Genomic DNA, 17,331 nt, shown 5'->3' on the forward strand with positions numbered 1-17,331 from the left:
GTCTGAAGAATCAGGAGTTCCTGAGCGTGTCTTATTCCCTGTCCTGGCTGCTAGGCAGTCAGTGGCTGCCCAAATTGTGTTATGGAAAAGTGAAGCATGGGAAGGCAGAAAAGGGGGGATAATATTATTACCTGTGATTGAGCAAGCAGGTAAAGGAGGAGAAAACAAAGGGTAGGAGGATTTGAGTGGGGAAAAGGGCATGTTTTCCACGCTGCTTTCCCTTTCCTGCTGTGAACTTCAGAATGCACTTGCCCATTGACCACATCGTGAGTGTGCGTTATGATTCTAGGCCAGCTTCCCAGACCTTACTTCACCAGTCATGCATTCTCTGACCTTAACACTAATAGTACAATGGTACCAAAATTTTAATGTAACATTTTGAAATAGTGGGTGAGATTTGGATAGGATGGTTAGCAAGTTGGTTTATCAAACTTAGCCTGTAAATGACCACACAGATTTGGAAATAGAAAATAATTTACATTATGTGATATAATACATAAGACTGTCATGTGGAAAAACAATACAAACTAGATTGAATATTCACCATATGAGAAAAACACTTTTTTCCTTTTTGAATCACATTAGCTTTTAAGAATCTTCAAAACTTTTTCAGGAACATGTTATGTCCACCCCAACCTCTTGTTTTTTGGTTAATCGTTGTTTGCCCTATACTAAGGACCAAAAGCTGTACTTACTTAGTCAGTCTTTTAAATTTATTTTTCTAAATTGAGAAGAGCCTGATTAAGGAGTTCTGTGGCAATAGAAAATCTCTCTTTAATTCATTGCCAAAGCATAGAGGCTTCTGTATATAGTATTTAAAAGTAAAGCTCTAAAGTAATTATTTCCTTGGATCCTAAGAGGACTTGTGTTAGTGAAAGCAAAGCGGGACTTATTTCGACCCACAAAGAAGAGCTGATTTAGAGGCCATGTGGTGATGCCATGGGAGAGGCGCATGCACTGCTGGTTTAGGACGAGCTCTTCTGATAAGCTCTCAGCTGTTACAACAGATAAGAGAAAATTGATAGTTTCAGAAAGCAATGAAAGTCAACTAGGACTACAGATAAACAGCATCTATGATTATTTTCAAATGTTTGAGTACAGAACACCCATATTTTAATTTAATAAACAATTACTGGAGACTTACTATGTATGATATGCTAGAAATGTTAGAAGCTGTAAAAGAACAATAGGACAGAGTTCTGCCCTTAAAGACCTTAGAACTTTTTAGGGAAGAGTCAGGTCCCACTATAGGGGCCGTGTGTGTGTGTGTCTGTGTGTGTGTGTGTGTGTGTGTGTGTGTGTGTGTTTTGAGACAAGGTCTCACTCTGTTGCCCAAGCTGGAGTGCAGTGGCACGATCATGGGCTCACTGCAGCCTCGAACTCGCCGGGCTCAGGTGATCCTCCCACTTCAGTCTCTCGAATAGCTGAGACTACAGGAGTACACCACCATGCCTGGTTAATTTTTTATTTTATTTTTGTAGAGATGGGGTTTTGTCACGTTGCCCAGGCTAGTCGCAAACCCATGGGCTCAAGGGATCTGCCCGCCCCAGTCTCCTAAAGTGTTAGGATTACAGGTGTGAGCCACTGTGACTGGCCCATGTGTGTTATAGGACAAGTTGATACCACTGTCGAGCCTAGTGGAGGTAAGGGAAGTTGTGCGCCATTCCAAAGACATTTGTTTACTCCACCACTGACACACTCATTGTCTCCTACATATCACTCAGTCCAAGTAATCAGCCTGTGTTTGCTATTACAGATATTCATTCAAGTATTTTCCTTCCTTTTTGAAATGTCCTGGAGAACAAGGACATTGCCTTATTAATCTTATTCTCAGTGTTTGTCAGTGTCTGCTACACATTTGTTAGAGTTAATGGTTGAGTGAATAATGCATGGATTAATTCGTGAATACTTTGTGAAAGCAATGGAGATATGGATGTGGATTGGTAGAGTGGAGGACCTTCCCCTAATTGAGGCTTAGAGTGGAGGGCAGAGGAAGTATTCCAGAGCTGGAACAAGGACATAGTGATGAGCCTGCCATGTGTTGGGAAGGCAATCCTCAGATTACATAATAAATTAGAATGCATGCCAATACAGACTCCTTAGGTTGCAAGTCATAGGAAACCTAGCTCAGGGTGGATTAAACAACATCACACAGCAACTCTTGACTTTTTTCAAATGAGGAATTGGCCCCAAAGATAACTCATATTAGTGAAAGCAAAGCAGGAAATTATTTTGACCCACATAGAAGAACTAATTTAGTTGATTTAGAGGTTCTAATTACGCCAAGTAACTGAATAACCTAGTTAAGGGGCAAAACATTGGGTACAATTTGCAGCAGACAATCAAATAATGTAAACAATCCTGGTTATTTTGCGTCTTAGGTTCTGCCTTTCCTGCACTGTGCTTTCCTACTTATGATGGCTTTGTTCTTTTTTTTTTTTTTTTTTTTTTTTTTTTTTTTTTTGAGACGGAGTCTCGCTCTGTCGCCCAGGCTGGAGTGCAGTGGCGCAATCTCCGCTCACTGCAAGCTCCGCCTCCCGGGTTCACGCCATTCTCCTGCCTCAGCCTCCCGAGTAGCTGGGACTACAGGCGCCCGCCACCACGCCCGGCTAATTTTTTGTATTTTTAGTAGAGACGGGGTTTCACCGTTTTAGCCAGGATGGTCTCGATCTCCTGACCTCGTAATCCACCCGCCTCGGCCTCCCAAAGTGCTGGGATTACAGGCGTGAGCCACCGCGCCCGGCCCGGCTTTGTTCTTATAGTAGCAAAATGGTTATAGTAGCTCCAAGCCTTGCCTGTTCACAACACCAAAATACAATGGAGCTTGCTAGCTCCAATGTCTCTTGCGTCTGAATGACTTTGATTTTATTTGCATACCTCAAAACCACTCACTGTATCCAGGGAGTTGGGATATGTCAGTCTGGCCCCATGCCATGAGGTGGTATTCATTGATTGCCTCCAAGCCCTCTCGTAGGTGCTGGAGATGATGTTTAAGTTGCAACCACATACCTGTGCCCTTATTCTGGCACTCCCTGTGTTCCTTCCTTGTTTTATTTTTCTCAATAGCATTAACTACCTTCTAACATACTATTTGACTCTTGTAGTGGGTTGTCTGTCTCTCCTTGTTGGAATGTAAGCTTCACGAGGGTGTATGCATTTTTGCCTGTTTTGATCGCTGCTCCATCCGCTGTCCAGCATATGTAGGGACTCTAAATATTTGTTTACATGAATGAAAAAATAAAGAGACAAGGTTCTTATTTTCTTAGGCTTACATTCTCATGTATTTATTTAAGCAAGGAAATATTTATATTAATTAAGCAAGAAAATACCAGCTACTGATAAGTGTTGTTAAAAATAAAACATGGTGATGGGAAGGCAAATGTGAAGGGTGGTTTAATGTGGATGGCAAATCCACCTCAGTTGTTGGGCCGTTAACAGGAGTGGAATGGGTGACCAAAGGAAATTTCTGGGACTGCACCAGATAAAGTCAAACTGGAGATAGAGGTAACAGAAATGATCTTTCTTATAGAATGCATCTTATGACTTGAAACAGTTATATCCTTTGGAGAAACTACTATTTTCAAGATTTTTGCTAGCTGCTTCTTGGCAAGTTTTGTGAACTTTTGTTGACTTTTAACTTTATGTCACTCATCTCTTAAAACTGTAGATCACTTTTGTCTTGCTGGGTACAATGTTGGTGTCACACAGTCTTCATTATGTGCATGTGGGTGGCACATTTCTGATGTCAGTCTAGCTTCCTTCCTAACACTTCCTTGCACCATTCCAGCAGCATGATCTTAGGGCATGTAAGCCCATTTTAATGTTAGTCTTAAACATCTGACACACACATACACACACACACACACACACATATGGACATTTTGGGATTATAGTGATATTGTTAAATTGAATGTATAACTGGAATCAAGTGATATTTGAATGAGACAGATTCACAGAAGTCATAGGCTCATACTTGAGGGTAGGGAGAAATTTAATGTAAAATGAAAGATAAGTTTAAAAATAACCTCACATATATACATATATTATGTATAAAAAGAAAATCTATGAAAATGTATACACTAAATTATATATGTTTATACATAAGTGACTGGATTTACAATCTTTGACTCATTAACTCACCTGAGAATTAATCATGAAATGATTAAATTCAGAAACGGAGGTTTATTACATGAAGTTGCTCATTGCAGGTTTCACTGCAAAATGAGGAAGACAATTGGAAACATCCTAAGTGTCCAAAAAGAGAATAGTGGAAATCATAAGAGTCCACCTCAAATGAGGGTGATTGTATGCTAAGCCCATTCTATAAGAAGGCAGGTAGAAATAAATAAGCAAGTGAATAAATAGGTTACTCATTTGTGGAATATTATGGAATTCTTAATGATTTTACAAATATGTGGAGCATGTGGAAATGTTATGAGATGCCAAGTGAAAGTGCAGAATACAAAACTATAAGCAAACCATGATTACACCTATGTGTATATATGTATTCTGATATACAGATATGAAGGAAATGTGCAAAATAAAATGCATATTTTAGCTGTAGAGTTATTTTTGTTGTAAGTTTTCTTTTGAGTATATTTTACTGTAGATATACATAGTTTTAATGAAATTGGCATTACATTTATAGTGGGTTTATAAAAGATAGCAGACCAGTGTCATTTTTCTTTTTTTTTTAAATTGAAACCGGCAAGTAAGAGCTTGTTTTTTTCCTCCTACGCAGTTGGAGAGTGACAGATATTGTTGATGACCCTTACTTTCAGGATTTCCGCCTTGCAGCCAAGTTGGGAGGAAATGTTTCGAATCAAAAAGGGGAAGGATGAAGGGACTCAAGGCACTTCATTTTGTGCATGCCTGTGTATATGTGTGTGTGTGTGTTTTCTAGTGGGTTAACACATTGCCTCAGCTTGGATTATTTCTATCCTCAGAACAGCATATAAACATTTTTTGGGGGGAAAAAGCTAAAATATTTGTACAGCTGCTTCCTTTATTTTTTTTTAAAATACACAGATAATATTTTTACTACCTCATGAACATCATCATGTCTTTGTAACTAGCATGCTAAGCTTTATTTCTCCTTTTGGTAGCACTATTTTGTTATTAATCCCTTCTGCCCTTCCTCCTTCTCCTCCCTCCCCTTCCCTCTTATCCCCTCCTCTGACCACTCCCCTCCCCCTGTCCCTCCCTTCTCCCTTCTCCTCCCCTCTCCTTTCCTTCTTTTAAAAATTATTATCTGTTAATTTGTTTGAACCTAGGGTGCCTGAAAATTCAGATAACTTGAGAGTAATTAATTAATTCCACAATAGTATTCCAATGCGTTTGTAATGACAGCCTTGCAATGTTTTTGGGGGTAGGTAACCATTAATTTTGCCGCAGTAAAATAAATGGCCTTTGTGTATAAGCTAAGACTTGTAAAAAAGTAGATTAATGTCCTTCACCTGTGACTCTACAACACCAGTTCATTCACTTTGGTTTTTCAGCCAGACATCTGGCCATTTTAGTGATTTATTGACTTAACTGATTAATTTGGTAGGGGAGGTTAATACTATTGCGCCTTCAGATATAGCCTTAAGTTTCTATCACCAAGAGGTGATGGCAATCTAACCTGTTGGCCTCAGGATGTGCTTTGCCTTCCCTGGATTCCTCAGACTCCTATTTTTATATCAGGTTCTACTTTGGTTGCTGGCATGACTTTAAGCTGGCAGGGCAAAGGGCTTTCTTGAAGGTGACTGTCTCCTCAACCTGTCTGACTTAAACGGTTGGGTCAAGGAAGGAAAAAAATGGTATGATGCAGCAGGAACTGGGTTGTTGAAAACTGTATTTTATTTGCATTTCTTGAGTTTGCACAGAACTTAAGTTACCAGCCTTCGATTAGCAATATAAATTTAAAGTTTGTCTTGGGCAAACTTACTGAAAACTCCTTTAGGCACTTTCTTCACATCAATTAAAAAAAAAAAAAAGAAGTTAATAGAACACTAGCCACTATTTTGTTTCCTTTTTAATGCCACGTGATCTGTATACCTTGGAAGGCAGAAAAATAATTTTATACTTGTGTTAATTGAAATAGCGTCTTTCTTGTCCTGGCTGTAGAATGATGGTGGGTCCTTTAAGCAGAGGACTTTGTGCACTTGAATGGGAGCAGAAGACAGGCTGCTCAGGGTGTCTGAACTTCACACTCACATGCCTAGAGTTGGGCTGCATATCTAAGGAAATTAACATGTGTTGCCACTGTTTTGATCAGAGGCTTGTGTTTCTATGCTGAATATTTTCAAAACAAGAATTTTGTCAAGAAGTAAAGGTCAACATCAGTTCTCTCTAAAGGCTTTTAATTTCTATTTCTTTTGGTGATGCATTCTAAATGTACACATTAAAAGAGTTATTTAAAAATGAATGTGACTTTTTAAGTTGTGTTTCTAATGCTTAAGTATGTATAATTAAAGTAATCAAAAATGTAAGATGGTGGCTAATTCAAAAATTTTAAGCTTTGCTAAAACAAGGTAAATTAGCTAAGGTATTTCTGCTAGTAGCTATTTTTTTTTTTGTCTGTCAGTTACTGGGTTTCAGAAATGAAATACAGATTTGAGAATGACCTTGTTATTTAATCTTTAAACATTAAAAGTTTAGTAAACATAGCCTCACATTACTATTTATTTTAAGAGAAAAGGTATATTAATATTACACACATTCTTTTTTTTTTTTTTTTTCCCTGTTGTGCAATCTAAAACCTGCTGGAAAGAATATATATGCTTTCCATCAAAAAAAGTTAACTTTTAAAATCCTACAGTTTCAAGTCCCAGCTGTCGAAAACTGATCCTGGGCTGCTGCAGCTATTAGTACTTTCTTGTGAGAGGCTGAACTCTGTCACAGGTGACAGCTGACCCACTTACTCAGACCTTGATAAAGGACCAGGCTTCTTTTATAGGCCTTTAGATTCTCCTGAGATGGTCTGTCATGACCAGCTATGGATGCTGAAGCTGAATTTCTTATACTTAATTTTTTATAGCATTTGTGTAAACTATCAGTTTTGGAGGAATGGTTAAAATTCTGACACAGTGGCCTGTAAGAGTATTTTGAGTTCTATTTTGAAATGAAGGCTAGCAGATGCTATGAGTTTGGTTATAGAGCCCCTTAAAGTAAGACAGTTTTTGTTTTTTAATTAGTTGTTTGAATTTTATTAACACAATTAACTTCATAACTTCCATTTGTGAGATTCCAGGATTTTTCTACCTTCTTGGTAACTTTTCAGTGAAGTAGATATTTCCAGGTGCAAAACTTTATCACCTAAATAATTTGTAATCATGTCCATAGTATATGCAAGTATTTTAAAGGAGTCAGGTGTCTGAACAAAAGCCACCCAAGATTGTGGTTGGCATTTGTATTTATTTGCCTTAACATACATATATTGGCTTTAGCATATTTTCTCTAAAGCAGGGGTCCTCTGGGCCTCCGACCTGTAGCAGTCCGTGGCCTGTTAGGAACCTGGCCACACAGGAGGTGAGTGGCGGGCCAGCAAGCATTACTGCCTGAGCTCCTCTGCCTTCTGTCAGATCAGCAGTGGCATTTGATTCTCCTAGGAGAACAAACCCTATTGTGAACTGTGCATGTGAGGGATCTAATTTGGATGCTTCTTATGAGAATCTAACAAATGCCTGATGATCTGAGGTGAAACAGTTTCATCCTGAAACCATCCATCCACCCCTGCCTTGTACATGAAAAAATTGTCTTCCACGAAACCGGTCCCTAGCACCAAAACAGTTAGGGACCACTGCTTTAAAGTATATGTGCTTTTGCATTGCAATGTGGGTGTAGGAGTTTGTGCTGTTTTTGCCTTTTTGTTTTCATTGTGTAAATTATCAGCCAAAACTTTTGTCGAACGATTGCAAAGTCTTGGTTTGTGTTCCCTGGACCGGCTTTGTGATGATTCACACTAGTATTGATTAATGGCATGATTCATAGCAGCTTGCATGGATAAGTTCAAGAACTCCCCTTGTTGACTTTGTGGGTCATGCTTGACCATCTTGGGAGAGGTGTTTCCCTGAGATAGGAGTAGCCAACGTCGATATTTATTAGAAAACACACACACACACACACACACACACACACACACACACACTGGCATTTGAAAGGGAAGGGAAAGGAACTAGTATCAATTCTTTGAAATGTATATCTTTGTTTCAGATGATGTGGGACACCGGTTTGTGTGATGTGATATAAGAAGGGGGAACTCTTTAAGCCATACAAAAACATGGATCTTAAGTGATTTGATATGTACAGGGGTTATAAATCTTGTATTCCATTTATTTATAGATTAGTCATATTAGATGTAAATCTATTTAGCAGGATAAGTATAAGCAATTTGTCTTTAATGGAAGGGATGGCTGGGAGGCCATAATCTCCTCTTCTACTACTTGATAAGATATGATTAAAGGAAAGCAAGTATAATAATTATTTAAACATAATCCTTTATGTCAAAATTAATATTGCATGAATTTTGAATTCTATATTTACCTGACAGAAACCTGTAAAATCTCTGTGCTGTGTGGACGTTACAGATTTTAGTGCATTGAGGTGTGAGACAATGAGTGCAAGTAGAGGGTTAGAATCCTTGTCTCCCATCAGTATTTGTGTTTGTGTTTGTGTGGTTTTCTTGCTGTTGTTAGAAACAATACGTTTCTTAAGAAGATGCCAAAAGAACTTGCTTTTTGCAAGTTGACATCTATTGATGAATAAGTATGACATTTTAATCCCCATATTTTAAATGATGTTTGGTTACTATTTGTTTAAAAGCAACTGAATAAAAACATCTTCAGCTATCCAGATTCCAATCTGTATAGATGACTAATCATGTGGAATATTTGAACATAAAGGTTCTAGTGAAAAATAAAAATTAAAACAAAAAAATGTAGTTGCTCCCAGATTTGAAGGTACAGAATGTTTTCTGTGCCTTTTAGATATGGGTAACTATGACATTGAAAACAATGGTAACCATGGGAAATGCACCTTACAAAATAAATAAGGGGGAAAAAAAAGACATGGGGGTGGGGAGTAGGAAGGAGTTGGTGTAGTAACAGCTTGGTGAGTAAATAAATATTTAAACTTCATGCTTTGTTACTTGTGTAATCATGAGATTTGCAGAGTTATGTTTTATATTACATTTTAGTTGGTATCTTTTTTATCTTGTGTTAAATAATCTGTTAAGCCAAATTTAAGTACTGTTCAGAAACAAAAGCAAGTTACAAGCTTTGTGGGTGTTAATGTCTTCATGTGTAAAAAAACCAGGAAATTGAATTAGATATATCCTAAGGTTTTTCCAAGCTTTTAAATTCCATGATTCTGTGACCCAGGAGGTGTCCAGGAGTCATGTGAGTAAACTTTTAAGTTTTGAAGTAACGTTAACTCCAAGACTTGAAACCCTTGAAATTGGCTAGAAATCCTATACAAGATTTCCAGAAAGTTACCATTATACTTCCTGATTACGCTTATGGATACAAATATAAAGCAAACAAAAACCAAAGACACATAAAACAAACCCTGATTCTAGCAGTTTAAGAAAAGAGGAAATTTATTAGAAGGTTCTGGGGGATCATTGTCCAGTAGAACTTTCTGTGATGAGGAAAATGTTTAGAGAATCTGAGCTATCCAGCATGGTAGTCAATAGTCATATAGGACTGTTTAGCACTTGAAATATGTCTAGTTCAACTACAAGACTGGATTTTACATTTTATTTAGTTTTAATTAATTTAAATGTAAATTTTTAGGATTTAAAGGAATCCTGGGAGTAACTGAAACATTGGTCTTGAGAAGAATAGAAGAAACCAGGGTGGCCTTAGGGACTAAGGACTGCTTTAGAAGCAGTAGTGGTGTGTTCTTCAGAGTCATACCATGACTTAGTTATTAGTGGTACCCAACCTGGATTTATCAGATAACAATGGCATCTTCCAGGGAGAGAAAATCTGATTGTCTTTACATGGGTTTGGTGTCTACCCTCCAAATCAATCAACTGTAGGTTGGGTTGCAGAATGATTGCCTACATGCCAGAGTGCTGCTAGTTCCCAGGGAAGGAGGAAGTGGAGCCAGGCAGCAGTCTTAAGAGTGGTTTGCCACATTACTTAAGAGAAATATGTTTTTCCCTGCAAGCACTGATTTTTCTAACTTTAAAATACTCTTATTTTGTTAATTTACTTGTATTGCACCTGACTTATTTACCTTTTTTGTTGCTAATTAAAAATACCACTCTATGTTGAGTAAACTTTTACTAACCTGAGAGACTAATGATTTATAACATTGTGTAGAAGGAAATCAAAGAACATTATAGACAAAAGCAACAATATGAGCCATGCTAGACAATGCTCTCTTTTTACAGAGAGTATTGATACCAAGGCTTAGATGTTTTGCTATTTCAAGTCACAAAATTATTTGCCACTTAGGGGTAGATACTTGCTTTAATCTGAACCTATGTTGTTGACCAGCTACATGTTAAAACCAAGTGTTTGAAAACCATCTTTTTGAAATTTGACGCTTTCCTGTAAATTTTTATTTTCCTGTAAAGTGGTAATACTAATAATTTGTGAGAAAACTGAGTAGTGCAGGTTTTGATTTTCAAGGGTTTTTTGTTTTGTTTTACATTTTTAAAGCACAAAGAAAGAGCTTTGATTGAGAACGTGTTAATTGTATTATGTGAACCTATAAAATTAACTCTTGTTATTTAATACATTTGAACCAAATAATACTTGACTCAGGTAAGTGAAGGATAGATAGAAAGGAAAGGCATTTACTTAAAATGGCTGCTTATTTTATCAAAGTTATATTTCAAATTAGAGTTGGATGCGCTGTTTTAAAAGTCCATGCTAAATGTGTTGGGGACTGCCCCGGAAACAGGTTTTCCTCCTTTGTGTAAATCAGCCATGTTTCTGTGGTGTGAGGTGGGTGGGAGCCTTGCTTTACTTCCTGCATCTCAGCAGGCTTAGGAAGGGAAACTTGCTAGGGTGTTAAAGCAGCCACATGCATTATGTTAAATTAATTCTACCCCAGTCTTTGGGCGTCTATTGACAATAGTATTATTTGGGTTGCAAAATCAACAAATGAATAGACCAAAGAAGAAATGGGGAAGAACCCAGAATGAGTGTGAGTCAGACACTGCCTTGACACGGGAAGCCAGGACTAGAAGCCCTGAGATCGGTCTGATCCAGGGAATATGCTGACTGCACTGTCATTTAGAACAGGCCACTGGGAATTCAGGACCTGATTGTCCATGTCTTACCAACTTAAAGCAATCTTCTGGGAAGAGGTCTGGACCTGTATCTAACATGAATTCTAGTGAGGTCTGTCCATCACATTTCACTCATCTAATCACCTTCGTCATTCTTATGGTTTTCACAGATAGGATAGAAAAACTGTAGTTTTTTTCTGTTGCCACTTAGCTCTTGGCTGCAGGTGCCTCTAGGTGGGTGTGAAGTGGTTATCAAGGTTTTGACTGTCAAAAACACTTCTCAAAATTGGCCTTAGCAGTTAAGCTAGATTTAAAATGATTTTGGTAGTGGATTATCTAAGCTCTTATAGAATAACTGCAAGTCACTTTCAAACTTGCCATAGATGCGAAGATAATATATTCTCATTCTTTGGACTAGCTTTTCCCAGGAAAAGGTATGGGGTGGAGGGATATCAAATATCAATTTTTGTAGATATGGAAAGCTCCATGAATGTGTATTTATAGGCCCCCTGAGGTCTAATTGAATGTATGTTGAATGCAAATTCTTCTGTTTTCCTCCCCAGGTTTGTCATTTGGGAACTAGTACAGGAAGAAAGACCGTCAATAACTAGCAAGTCTGTCTTTGTTATATGTAGACAAGCATTTTGATTAATTTAGGGAGGATGCTTTTTTCACTATATGAAATTAAAATGAAATTATGGAAGAACCTAGTTTGTTTTCTTACTTGAGTTGGATGCTGTTTAACCACTTTCTTATTAGATTCGATTGACTTACTTGAGTTGGATGCTGAATGTTTAACCACTTTCTTATTACATTTGATTGACTTAAAAACCATCTGTATCATAGCCTAAATAACTTAAGAATTTCAGAAAGTTGTGGCAAATTTTTTGTGATACATTCTCATTCATAGCCAACTCAATTATATTAATTTTTTTATACAAATCAAATTATATTATAATCCATACACATTAAATTTCACTTAGACCAAAGAAGAGCCAAGGCTTCTTTACTGGATTTCACCCCCTCTTACCTATTTAAGAGCATTGCCCCAGGAAGTCCTCTTTTCTGCATCAGCATTTTCTACTCTTTGTTGGATCATAATCATTAGCAGAAGATGCCATAGTTTTTACTGTCTTGAAATAACAAAGCTTCTCCTGAGCCCATGTTCTTATCCAGCTGCTGCTGCATTTCTCTTCAGAGCAAAATTCTCCAAAAGGATTACCTACGTTCACTGTCTCAAATTGCTCTTCTCCCATTCTTCCTTGAACCCTCTCCAAAGCTTTTCCTCCTTCACTGCTTCAGAGCCTTCTTTTGTCAAAGTCTCCAATAACCTCAGTGTTGTCAAGCTGAATAGCAGGCTCATCTAATTTGACTTAGCATAGCATTTAACACAGCTGATCACAGTCTCTCCCGGAACACATTCTTTGCTGGAGTACTTGCACATCACATGCTGTTGGTTCTCCTTCTGCATCATAGGCCGTTCTTTCTCATTTTTTTTTTCCTATGTCTTCATTTCTCCAGCCTCTAACCATTTAACCATTGGAATGCCCCTTTCTCTTTTCTATATAATGCACTTGTGGAGTGAGCTCAAGCATTCTTCTTTCATGTATGACACTGTTGGTTTCCAGTTTTTTTTTTTTTTTTTTTTTTGAGACGGAGTCTGGTTCTGTCACCCAGGCTGGAGTGCAATGAGGTGATCTCGGCTCACTGCAGCCTCCGCTTCCCGGGTTCAAGTGATTCTCCAGCCTCAGCCTCCCAAGTAGCTGGAACTGCAGGTGCATGCCACCATGCCCGGCTAATTTTTGTATTTTTAGTAGAGATGGGGGTTTCACTATGTTGGCTAGGCTGGTCTCGAACTCCTGACCTCAGGTGATCCACCCGCCTCGGCCTCCTACAGTGCTGGGATTACAGGCGTGAGCCACCACACCTGGTCCATTTCCAGTTTTTATCTACAGTTTGAATCTTTCCTCAGTGCCTCTAGTCTCATATGTACAAAATACCTGCTTAACACTTTCACTTGCCTGTCTAAATTAACTTGTCCACACTCAGACTCTTGCTTTCCCTTGTTCTTTCTGAGCAGTAATGGTGGCCTTCTTGATATTTATTTAAAAAAGAAAACAGATTCACAGCTCAAGGCCTTTATATTTGCTATTACCTCTGTTTGCCATGCTTTTCTCCCAGATACCCACATAGCTTGTCTCCCCACCTCCTTACGTCTGCTCAAATATCACTATTCTCAATCCAGCTACTTTTTCTTCTTAATTTTCTCTCTAATGCTTATTGGACATGCCATATATTTGTCTGTTTATTGCTTTACATTCCAAGAACGTATGCTCTAAGAGGGCAGTGACTTTTGTCCATTTTATTCGCTAATGTGTTCCCATTTCTTACTACAGTGCCTGGTCCATAGTAAGTGCTCAATTAATATACATTGAGGGAAAAGACTACGTGACTATTACTACCACAATGACGTTATAGTTGATTTCAGTTCCAGGAACTGAAAATGTGAAAGTGCTTCAGTCAATTTCTCCTTTGAAACTTCGCTTTAGATAACTTACTTCTTTAGTGAGAAACAGCAGCCCCTTATTCTTACAGGAAGATTTCCATTGTGTGCCTTTTTCTTCTGCAGCCATCTCTGAGCAAATTGCTCATTCTAGCTTCTTCTTGGAATGAGTCTCTTCTCTGTACTTCTGTTGGCTCTTCTCTCTTTCAGCTTGGCTTCTGTTCACGGAGCTTAGTTCTACTTCCTGACCTCACAGAGCTTGCCCTTTTTATAGTAAAAAGCCTGTGGTGATGTCATTGGCTCAGCTGGTTTCAATCAGGCTGCTCAGTTGAAGCTGGTGAATGACTCTGCAAGTTATCTTTTGGAGGGCTATACTTACTCTGATACAAAATACGCAGTTACATACAGCATTAACCATTTAGCAATTATCCCATGCGAGTCATGGGAATGCTTTTTCCCACTCTTTACTAAACGGAAATTCTAATTGATCATTGGCTGCCCCACAAGCACAGCAGAGTCAGGTATCATGTTGGTCAACTGCTTACTGGCTCTTACTCTGCTTCTAACTCTCTAGGACCTCCTGCAGGCTTTCTGTTGCCTGTTACTTTTTTCTGCTTTCTAAATGTCATTCCTTAGATCCTTAATTAAGCTACCCCAAACTCGTTTCTCACCTTGAACCTCTGCCTTACTGTTACTCATCCATTTGCTGCTCTTGGATCACACATTTTTTTTTGACCTTGCCATTTGTAAAATGTAATTGAATTGTGTGTGTGTGACTACCCTTTTCTTTTTGAATTCTAGACACTCATCTTTACTATTAATCCTGTAACAATTGCTATTTCTGACTTTAGAACATTGTCCTAACTTTTTTCAGTGAGAAGGTGATTGGTTTGTGATTTATTTCTGGTAATTTTATGCTTCTAAGTCTGATGCAAGACATTTTAATTACATTTTTCAGTTTGGAAGAGAAAGGCTTTATTGGGAAATTGATCGGTTTTCATAAAACAAATCTGTCATATTTAAAAATGGGCCTGCTTAGAATATAGTGTGTATGAAAAGTGGTGGCTACAGAATCCTTGTAGTTAAAGCTCAGAAAGTTTTGATAGCCAGTGGCACAAAGGGGGCCAGACGTCCACGGGGGTGATTGTTTAAAGGGATGGTAGGGAAAATGTAAAGTGAATGTGTAGAATGAAGGGTGCTTATGACCAGGGTGAACTTCTAACTTATTGTCTAAATCAGGATGCTTTGAAGATGAAAGTTGTAACAGACATAAACTGGGACTGCCCACGCAAACCCTACCTATATATAACATTGCCCACACACCTCAGAATTATGGGTAGGCCTGGTTGGCCTTCATGATCAGTTGTTTTGCAGGACACAATGAAGCTAATATTCCATCTCTGTGGTATCCACAATCTGCTTTATAGCAGAGCAAGAGTCTCAGGAAACACTGTTTAAGAGCTCCAAGGTCAATATGGAGAGGTCTGTTTCTGAGCAGCAGCTACTTCTAAGCCACTGCAGCTGGGAAGGTGGTAGAAGGAGCGATGAGGAGGGGATCAGGTGTCTTTGGGGCAGTTAATGGACCTAATTCTGAGGGTTAGAGAGAGGCAAAATTTGGGGTAATGGGGTAATAGCAGAGGGCTGGCAAATGACAGGTAGACTAAGCAATCTTTAAATAAAATTGAATATATTTTAAAGACATGCTTACCTCATTGTAAGCTTATAATTAAGAAACTGAATATGGCAAAATAATTGCAGTGTTAAATTTATTTCATAACATTGAATTTAAAAGTTGTAGTTAAAATAACTTTAATTTTTTTTTTTTTTTTACTAATGGCTTTTAAAGTTTCATTTTTTATGTTTGTTGCCAGAATTAAGAAGTGCCCCTTTCTCCATATAAAGCAAATGGAGTTTTATATGCTAGATTCAATGTTGTGAACTGGGAAAAAAATACCTGGTTTTATATAGGCTTTAAGAAAAATCAGGACTGATCCTAGGAAGATTAGGAAGGGGATTTATAAGACTGTAATATAGTCACTATCTTAGTGTTATGACTTACTGCTTTGGTTTTCATGGAAATTTCTGCTAAAGAACATTGTGAGTTACTGGTGTAGACAGAATTCTGAACACTCTTACACCACTGACAAGTAGAAAACCCTGTTTGCAGCCAACAAGGTCTATGATTTGCCCATAGTGGGTACTTAATAAATATTGTTGACTTGATTTGGCTTAGGTTTGTCCCTGGAAAATGTAAAAGCCAATGCATATTTATAGATTGATTTAAATTTTGGGGAGCATTTTTGCCATGCTATGTACATTTAGAGAAATAATGGCTAGTTTTTTGTCTAACAGGAATTGCAGGCATGCGTGAGTTGAATGTGCAAGATGGACCTCTGAGGAAACAAGAACCATTAGAAACTTTTGCATCCCATATTATCTGAATATTCATAAGTAAATGCAAATAGAAGAGCAATTTCTGTCAAATTAGGACATTTAAACAAATCAAGTATTAACTTTCTTATTAAATTTTAAAAATGTGTTTTTCGATATTTACCTAAATGAATTGGAAATGTAGGTCCACACAAAAACCCGTGCACAAATGTCCACAGCAGCGTTATTTTTAATTTCCAAATAACCAAGATGTCTTTCAATAAGTGAATGGATAGATAAACTGTGGTACATCCATATGATGAGGTACTATTCAGAGATATAAAGAAATGAAGTACCAAGCCACATAGAAATGGAGAAAACTTAGATGCCAATTGCTAAGTGAAAGAAGTGAATTTGAAAAGGCTGTGTATGATTCCATCTATGTGATATTATGGAAAAGGCAAAAATATGGTGACAGTGAAAAGGTCAGTGAATCCCAGGGCAAGTGGGTAGATCTGGGGAGTTAGAGGGATGAATAGGTGGAGCGCAGGGGACTTTTAGGACTTGAAAATATCCTGTATCATACCATAATGCTGGATAGATGTCATTATACATTTGTTGAAATCTGTAGAATGTGTAACACAAAGAATTAACCTCAATGTAAACTGTGGGCTTTAGTTAATAATAATGTATCAATGCTGGCTCAGCAATTAATTTCAACAAATATACGGTACTAATGCAAGATGTTAATAATAGGGGAAACTATGTGGGAGGTGAAGGGGCAAATGGGAACTCTGTACTTACCATTCAGCTTTTTTTTTCTCTAAATCTAAAACTGTTCCAAACAACATACTTTATTTTAATATGGTAAACCTGCAAGGGCAAACCCTATTTCCTGTACATAGTGGATGTCTGATAAATACATGGTACATGAATGCATGATGGGATGAGTGAAGAAATGAACTGGGTGATAATGTATGTGAAAGTACCATGTAAACAAACTGCCTGACAAATGCGGGGGGGAAGCTAGTTAGGAAAAATGGAAAACAAATCATGAAAAACATTCGGTGTAAAAGTTTGAGAAGGCATAAGAGGAATTTGAACTAAAGACTGAAACTATTTTAAACTGTTTAATTTTCAGAACAAAATAATATAGTTTTTATTAAATAAAAAGTTGATACCTATGCAGTCAGAGTCTGTGAATTAGAGACACCCTCTTGACACCAATTAC

General features: G+C 37.8%; 1 protein-coding gene across 4 annotated transcripts in view; it reads left to right on the plus strand.

Moving 5' to 3' along the window:
* PPP3CA (protein phosphatase 3 catalytic subunit alpha) overlaps window positions 1-17,331 on the plus strand; it is a 338,860-nt gene that overhangs the window by 60,204 nt on the left and 261,325 nt on the right. The window contains exon 1 of one of the 4 annotated variants that reach the window (XM_058432673.1): window positions 8,940-9,093. The exons of the other annotated variants lie outside the window; for them this stretch is intronic. The gene's annotated coding sequence lies outside the window, so the exon portion shown is untranslated. Of the gene's footprint in view, window positions 1-8,939; window positions 9,094-17,331 lie in introns of those variants that run through there. 4 annotated transcript variants of the gene reach the window in all.

The sequence above is a fragment of the Hylobates moloch genome, unplaced genomic scaffold (assembly GCF_009828535.3).
Source record: "Hylobates moloch isolate HMO894 unplaced genomic scaffold, HMol_V3 SCAFFOLD_2, whole genome shotgun sequence".
Lineage (NCBI taxonomy): Eukaryota > Metazoa > Chordata > Mammalia > Primates > Hylobatidae > Hylobates > Hylobates moloch.